Genomic DNA, 8,834 nt, shown 5'->3' with positions numbered 1-8,834 from the left:
CTCACTTCTTCTTTTGAAACATTTTTCTAAGTTTTTCTGGTTACTGATTTCTTCTTTTTAAACATTTTTCTAAGTTTTTCTGGTTACTGATTTCTTCTTTTTAAACATTTTTCGCAGTTTGTCTGGTTACTGATTTCTTCTTTTTAAACATTTTTCGCCGTTTTTCTGGTTACTGATTTCTTCTTTTTAAACATTTTTCTAAGTTTTTCTGGTTACTCACTTCTTCTTTTTAAACATTTTTCTAAGTTTTTCTGGTTACTGATTTCTTCTTTTTAAACATTTTTCGCAGTTTTTCTGGTTACTGATTTCTTCTTTTTAAACATTTTTCTAAGTTTTCCTGGTTACTGATTTCTTCTTTTTAAACATTTTTCTAAGTTTTTCTGGTTACTGATTTCTTCTTTTTAAACATTTTTCTAAGTTTTTCTGGTTACTCATTTCTTCTTTTTAAACATTTTTCTAAGTTTTTCTGGTTACTCACTTCTTCTTTTTAAACATTTTTCTAAGTTTTTCTGGTTACTGATTTCTTCTTTTTAAACATTTTTCGCCGTTTTTCTGGTTACTGATTTCTTCTTTTTAAACATTTTTCGCAGTTTTTCTGGTTACTGATTTCTTCTTTTTAAACATTTTTCTAAGTTTTTCTGGTTACTCACTTCTTCTTTTATAACATTTTTCTAAGTTTTCCTGGTTACTGATTTCTTCTTTTTAAACATTTTTCTAAGTTTTCCTGGTTACTGATTTCTTCTTTTTAAACATTTTTCTAAGTTTTCCTGGTTACTGATTTCTTCTTTTTAAGCATTTTTCTAAGTTTTTCTGGTTACTCATTTCTTCTTTTTAAACATTTTTCGCCGTTTTTCTGGTTACTGATTTCTTCTTTTTAAACATTTTTCTAAGTTTTTCTGGTTACTGATTTCTTCTTTTTAAACATTTTTCTAAGTTTTCCTGGTTACTCATTTCTTCTTTTTAAACATTTTTCTAAGTTTTCCTGGTTACTCATTTCTTCTTTTTAAACATTTTTCTAAGTTTTCCTGGTTACTGATTTCTTCTTTTTAAACATTTTTCGCAGTTTTTCTGGTTACTGATTTCTTCTTTTTAAACATTTTTCTAAGTTTTTCTGGTTACTGATTTCTTCTTTTTAAACATTTTTCGCCGTTTTTCTGGTTACTGATTTCTTCTTTTTAAACATTTTTCTAAGTTTTTCTGGTTACTCATTTCTTCTTTTTAAACATTTTTCGCCGTTTTTCTGGTTACTGATTTCTTCTTTTTAAACATTTTTCTAAGTTTTTCTGGTTACTGATTTCTTCTTTTTAAACATTTTTCGCAGTTTGTCTGGTTACTGATTTCTTCTTTTTAAACATTTTTCGCCGTTTTTCTGGTTACTGATTTCTTCTTTTTAAACATTTTTCTAAGTTTTTCTGGTTACTCACTTCTTCTTTTTAAACATTTTTCTAAGTTTTTCTGGTTACTGATTTCTTCTTTTTAAACATTTTTCGCAGTTTTTCTGGTTACTGATTTCTTCTTTTTAAACATTTTTCTAAGTTTTCCTGGTTACTGATTTCTTCTTTTTAAACATTTTTCTAAGTTTTTCTGGTTACTGATTTCTTCTTTTTAAACATTTTTCTAAGTTTTTCTGGTTACTCATTTCTTCTTTTTAAACATTTTTCTAAGTTTTTCTGGTTACTCACTTCTTCTTTTTAAACATTTTTCTAAGTTTTTCTGGTTACTGATTTCTTCTTTTTAAACATTTTTCGCCGTTTTTCTGGTTACTGATTTCTTCTTTTTAAACATTTTTCGCAGTTTTTCTGGTTACTGATTTCTTCTTTTTAAACATTTTTCTAAGTTTTTCTGGTTACTCACTTCTTCTTTTATAACATTTTTCTAAGTTTTCCTGGTTACTGATTTCTTCTTTTTAAACATTTTTCTAAGTTTTCCTGGTTACTGATTTCTTCTTTTTAAACATTTTTCTAAGTTTTCCTGGTTACTGATTTCTTCTTTTTAAACATTTTTCTAAGTTTTTCTGGTTACTCATTTCTTCTTTTTAAACATTTTTCGCCGTTTTTCTGGTTACTGATTTCTTCTTTTTAAACATTTTCCTAAGTTTTCCTGGTTACTGATTTCTTCTTTTTAAACATTTTTCTAAGTTTTCCTGGTTACTCATTTCTTCTTTTTGATCATTTTTCTAAGTTTTCCTGGTTACTGATTTCTTCGTTTTGAACATTTTTCTAAGTTTTCCTGGTTACTCACTTCTTCTTTTCAAACATTTTTCTTCGTTTTTCTGTTTACTCATTTAGCACTTTCAGGCACTTTCCGATCATTTCCTCGTTCCCGATTTCACCCTTTAAAACGCTTTCGGGCATTTCCCTAAGTTTTGCGGTTCACTCGTTTGGGACTCACTGACACCTTCTCTAGCTTCCCTGCTCACTTTTTTCGTACTGTTGAGAAAATTCGAACCCTTTCCTTAACTATGCCGGTTACTGACTTCACCGCTTCAGACCCTTGTCCCCGTAATGAAAGATACCATTTCCCACCGTGGGAAATGCACGAAAATCGGACTGAACACGGGGGAGGCTCCCCCCTCGAAGGCGAGACCGTCGGCAGAACCGCCGGGTCAAACCCGGCTGAGCTACCCGGCTTACAAGTCTCAAAGTCGGTATGAGCAGTCACGTCCACCCCCATTCCCTTTTGGACCACTTCCCACGGTTCCAAATGCATGAAAATCGGCCTGTACACGGGGGAGGCACCCGCCTCGAAGACGAGACCGTCGGCAGAACCGCCGGGTCAAACCCGGCTGAGCTACCCGGCTCGGAAGCGCCAAAGTCGGGTTGAGCAGTCACATTCACTCCCATCCCCTTTTGGGCAACTTCCCACGGTTGGAAATGCACGGAAATCGGACTGAACACGGGGGAGGCTCCCCCCTCGAAGGCGAGACCGTCGGCAGAACCGCCGGATCAAACCCGGCTGAGCTACCCGGCTTACAAGTCTCAAAGTCGGTATGAGCAGACACGTCCACCCCCATTCCCTTTTGGACCACTTCCCACGGTTCGAAATGCATGAAAATCGGCCTGTATACGGGGGAGGCACCCGCCTCGAAGACGAGACCGTCGGCAGAACTGCCGGGTCAAACCCGGCCGGGCTACCCGGGTTAGAAGCCCTAGAGTCGGGTTGAGCAGTCACAATCACTCCCATCCCCTTTTGAACCTGTTCCCACCGTTGGAAATGCACGAAAATCGGCCTGTACACGGGGGAGGCTCCCCCCTCGAAGGCGAGACCGTCGGCAGAACCGCCGGGTCAAACCCGGCTGAGCTACCCGGCTTACAAGTCTCGAAGTCGGGTTGAGCAGTCACATTCACTCCCATCGACTTTTGGGCAACTTCCCACCGTTGCAAATGCATGAAAATCGGCCTGTACACGGGGGAGGCACCCGCCTCGAAGTCGAGACCGTCGGCAGAACCGCCGGGTCCAACCCGGCTGAGCTACCCGGCTTACAAGTCTCAAAGCCGGGTTGGGCAGTCACGTTCACCCCCATTCCCTTTTGGATCACTTCCCACGGTTCGAAATGCACGAAAACCGGCCTGTACACGGGGGAGGGTCCGCCCTCGAAGGCGAGACCGTCGGCAGAACCGCCGGGTCAAACCTGGCTGAGCTACCCGGCTTACAAGTCTCAAAGTCGGGTTGAGCAGTCACGTTCACTCCCATCGACATTTAGACCACTTCCCACGGTTCGAAATGCACGAAAATCGGCCTGTACACGGGGGAGGCACCCGCCTCGAAGGCGAGACCGACGGCAGAACCGCCGGGTCAAACCCGGCCGAGCTACCCGGCTTAAAAGTCTCAAAGTCGGTATGAGCAGTCACATTCACCCCCATTCCCTTTTGGACCACTTCCCACGGTTGGAAATGCATGAAAATCGGCCTGGACACGGGGGAGGCTCCCCCCTCGATGACGAGACCGTCGGCAGAACCGCCGGAACAAACCCGGCTGAGCTACCCGGCTTACAAGTCTCAAAGTCGGTATGAGCAGACACGTCCACCCCCATTCCCTTTTGGACCACTTCCCACCGTTGGAAATGCACGAAAATCGGCCTGTGCACGGGGGAGGCACCGGCCTCGAAGACGAGACCGTCGGCAGAACCGCCGGGTCAAACCCGGCTGAGCTACCCGGCTTACAAGTCTCAAAGTCGGGTTGAGCAGTCACATTCACTCCCATCGACTTTTGGGCAACTTCCCACGGTTCGAAATGCACAAGATTCGGCCTGAACACGGGGGACGCTCCCCCCTCGAAGGCGAGACCGTCGGCAGACCCGCCGGGTCAAACCCGGCTGAGCTACCCGGCTCGGAAGCGCCAAAGTCGGTATGAGCAGTCACGTTCACTCCCATCCCCTTTTGGACCGCTTCCCACGGTACGAAATGCATGAAAATCGGCCTGTACACGGGGGAGGCACCCGCCTCGAAGACGAGACCGTCGGCAGAACCGCCGGGTCAAACCCGGCTGAGCTACCCGGCTTACAAGTCTCAAAGTCGGGTTGAGCAGTCACATTCACTCCCATCGACTTTTGGGCAACTTCCCACGGTTCGAAATGCACAAAATTCGGCCTGAACACGGGGGACGCTCCCCCCTCGAAGGCGAGACCGTCGGCAGAACCGCCGGGTCAAACCCGGCTGAGCTACCCGGCTTAAAAGTCTCAAAGTCGGTATGAGCAGTCACATTCACCCCCATTCCCTTTTGGACCACTTCCCACGGTTGGAAATGCATGAAAATCGGCCTGGACACGGGGGAGGCTCCCCCCTCGATGACGAGACCGTCGGCAGAACCGCCGGAACAAACCCGGCTGAGCTACCCGGCTTACAAGTCTCAAAGTCGGTATGAGCAGACACGTCCACCCCCATTCCCTTTTGGACCACTTCCCACCGTTGGAAATGCACGAAAATCGGCCTGTACACGGGGGAGGCACCGGCCTCGAAGACGAGACCGTCGGCAGAACCGCCGGATCAAACCCGGCCGAGCTACCCGGGTTAGAAGCCTCAGAGTCGGGTTGAGCAGTCACGTCCACCCCCATTCCCTTTTGGACCACTTCCCACGGTTCGAAATGCACGAAAATCGGCCTGTACACGGGGGAGGGAGCCGCCTCGAAGACGAGACCGTCGGCAGAACCGCCGGTTCAAACCCGGCTGAGCTACCAGGCTCGGAAGCGCCAAAGTCGGGTTGAGCAGTCACATTCACTCCCATCCCCTTTTGGGCAACTTCCCACCGTTGCAAATGCATGAAAATCGGCCTGTACACGGGGGAGGGAGCCGCCTCGAAGACGAGACCGTCGGCAGAACCGCCGGATCAAACCCGGCTGAGCTACCAGGCTCGGAAGCGCCAAAGTCGGTATGAGCAGTCACATTCACTCCCATCCCCTTTTGGGCCACTTCCCACGGTTCGAAATGCACGAAAATCGGACTGAACACGGGGGAGGCTCCCCCCTCCAAAACGAGACCATCGGCAGAATCGACGGGTCAAACCCGGCCGAGCTACCCGGGTTAGAAGCCTCAAAGTCGGGTTGAGCAGTCACGTCCACCCCCATCCCCTTTTGGACCACTTCCCACGGTTCGAAATGCACGAAAATCGGCCTGTACACGGGGGAGGCGCCCCTCTCGAAGGCGAGACCGACGGCAGAACCGCCGGGTCAAACCCGGCCGAGCTACCCGGGTTAGAAGCCTCAGAGTCGGGTTGAGCAGTCACATTCACCCCCATCCCCTTATGAACCTCTTCCCACCGTTGGAAATGCACGAAAATCGGCCTGTACACGGGGGAGGCCCCCCTCTCGAAGACGAGACCGTCGGCAGACCCGCCGGATCAAACCCGGCCGAGCTACACGGCTTACAAGTCTCGATGTCGGTATGAGCAGTCACGTCCACCCCCATTCCCTTTTGGACCACTTCCCACGGTACGAAATGCATGAAAATCGGCCTGTACACGGGGGAGGCACCCGCCTCGAAGACGAGACCGTCGGCAGAACCGCCGGGTCAAACCCGGCTGAGCTACCCGGCTCGGAAGCGCCAAAGTCGGGTTGAGCAGTCACATTCACTCCCATCCCCTTTTGGGCCACTTCCCACGGTTCGAAATGCATGAAAATCGGCCTGTACACGGGGGACGCTCCCCCCTCGAAGGCGAGGCCGTCGGCAGAACCGCCGGGTCAAACCCGGCTGAGCTACCCGGGTTAGATGCCTCAAAGTCGGGTTGAGCAGTCACATTCACCCCCATCCCCTTTCGGCCCCCTTCCCACGGTTGGAAATGCATGAAAATCGGCCTGTACACGGTGGGCGCTCCCCCCTCGAAGGTGAGACCTTCGGCAGAACCGCCGGGTCAAATCCTGCCGAGCTACCCGCGTTAGAGGTCTCAATGTCGGCTTCAGCAGTCACATTCAATCCCATTCCCGTTTGGACCTCTTCCCGCCGATGGAAATGCACAAAATTCGGCCTGAACACGCGGGACGCTCCCCCCTCGAAGGCGAGACCGTCGCCAGAACCGCCGGGTCAAATCCGGCTGAGCTACCCGCGTTACAGGTCTCAAAGTCGGGTTGAGCAGTCACGTTCACCCCCATCCCCTTTCGGACCCCTTCCCACGGTTGGAAATGCATGAAAATCGGCCTGTACACGGTGGGCGCTCCCCCCTCGAAGGTGAGACCTTCGGCAGAACCGCCGGGTCAAATCCGGCCGAGCTACCCGCGTTAGAGGTCTCAATGTCGGCTTCAGCAGTCACATTCAATCCCATTCCCGTTTGGACCTCTTCCCGCCGATGGAAATGCACAAAATTCGGCCTGAACACGCGGGACGCTCCCCCCTCGAAGGTGAGACCTTCGGCAGAACCGCCGGGTCAAATCCGGCCGAGCTACCCGCGTTAGAGGTCTCAATGTCGGCTTCAGCAGTCACATTCAATCCCATTCCCGTTTGGACCTCTTCCCGCCGATGGAAATGCACAAAATTCGGCCTGAACACGCGGGACGCTCCCCCCTCGAAGGCGAGACCGTCGCCAGAACCGCCGGGTCAAATCCGGCCGAGCTACCCGCGTTAGAGGTCTCAATGTCGGCTTCAGCAGTCACATTCAATCCCATTCCCTTTTGGAACACTTCCCGCCGTTAACAATGCACGATATTCGGCCTGAACACGCGGGACGCTCCCCCCTCGAAGGTGAGACCTTCGGCAGAACCGCCGGGTCAAATCCTGCCGAGCTACCCGCGTTAGAGGTCTCAATGTCGGCTTCAGCAGTCACATTCAATCCCATTCCCGTTTGGACCTCTTCCCGCCGATGGAAATGCACAAAATTCGGCCTGAACACGCGGGGCGCTCCCCCCTCGAAGGCGAGACCGTCGCCAGAACCGCCGGGTCAAATCCGGCTGAGCTACCCGCGTTACAGGTCTCAAAGTCGGCTTCAGCAGTCACATTCAATCCCATTCCCTTTTGGAACACTTCCCGCCGTTAACAATGCACGATATTCGGACTGAACACGGGGGCCGGTCCGCCCTCGAAGTCAACACCGTCCGCAGAACCGCCGGGGCAAATCCGGCTGAGCTACCCCGCCCCCGAACACTCAAAGTCCCTCTGAAGCCTTGCATTCGCCTCCTTGGAAAATTGACGTCAAACATTACCAAAATCGGGGGCACGAGCACTAAAGCTAAGTCTCACCCTTTCCCTATCCCTAACCAGGAACCGAACGCCCACCCTCAGCCTCACACCAACGCCGGTGCCACTCCAGACAGACACACCCTTCAAAACCACACCCATCCGGCCATGCAACTCAAAAAGGGTCCAAATTCAGAAACACCCCCTTCAAAAGGCACTCCATCCTCGGCCACACCACCGGGACATGCTCCCCTCGGCGATAATTAAGCCCCCACCACTATTTGAAGCCAACCGCAGCCGCAACTCGAACGGAGAAATCAGTAACCAATTCAAAAATGCGCTTGGTTACTGATTTATACCAACCCGAAAATATTCTAAGTGTCGGTGGTTACTGATTTATACCAACCCGAAAAAATTCTAAGTGTCAGTGGTTACTGATTTATACCAACTCGAAAAAATTCTAAGTGTCAGTGGTTACTGATTTATACCAACCCGAAAATATTCTAAGTGTCAGTGGTTACTGATTTGTACCGACCCGAAAATATTCTAAGTGTCAGTGGTTACTGATTTATACCAACTCGAAAAAATTCTAAGTGTCAGTGGTTACTGATTTATACCAACTCGAAAATATTCTAAGTGTCGGTGGTTACTGATTTATACCAACCCGAAAATATTCTAAGTGTCAGTGGTTACTGATTTATACCAACTCGAAAAAATTCTAAGTGTCAGTGGTTACTGATTTATACCAACTCGAAAATATTCTAAGTGTCGGTGGTTACTGATTTATACCAACCCGAAAATATTCTAAGTGTCAGTGGTTACTGATTTGTACCGACCCGAAAAAATTCTAAGTGTCAGTGGTTACTGATTTATACCAACCCGAAAATATTCTAAGTGTCGGTGGTTACTGATTTATACCAACCCGAAAATATTCTAAGTGTCAGTGGTTACTGATTTATACCAACTCGAAAAAATTCTAAGTGTCAGTGGTTACTGATTTATACCAACTCGAAAATATTCTAAGTGTCGGTGGTTACTGATTTATACCAACTCGAAAATATTCTAAGTGTCGGTGGTTACTGATTTATACCAACCCGAAAATATTCTAAGTGTCAGTGGTTACTGATTTGTACCGACCCGAAAAAATTCTAAGTGTCAGTGGTTACTGATTTATACCAACCCGAAAATATTCTAAGTGTCGGTGGTTACTGATTTGTACCGACCCGAAAAAAT

Source organism: Chiloscyllium punctatum, unplaced genomic scaffold (assembly GCF_047496795.1).
Source record: "Chiloscyllium punctatum isolate Juve2018m unplaced genomic scaffold, sChiPun1.3 scaffold_283, whole genome shotgun sequence".
Lineage (NCBI taxonomy): Eukaryota > Metazoa > Chordata > Chondrichthyes > Orectolobiformes > Hemiscylliidae > Chiloscyllium > Chiloscyllium punctatum.
Note: the sequence above shows the minus strand (reverse complement) of the source record.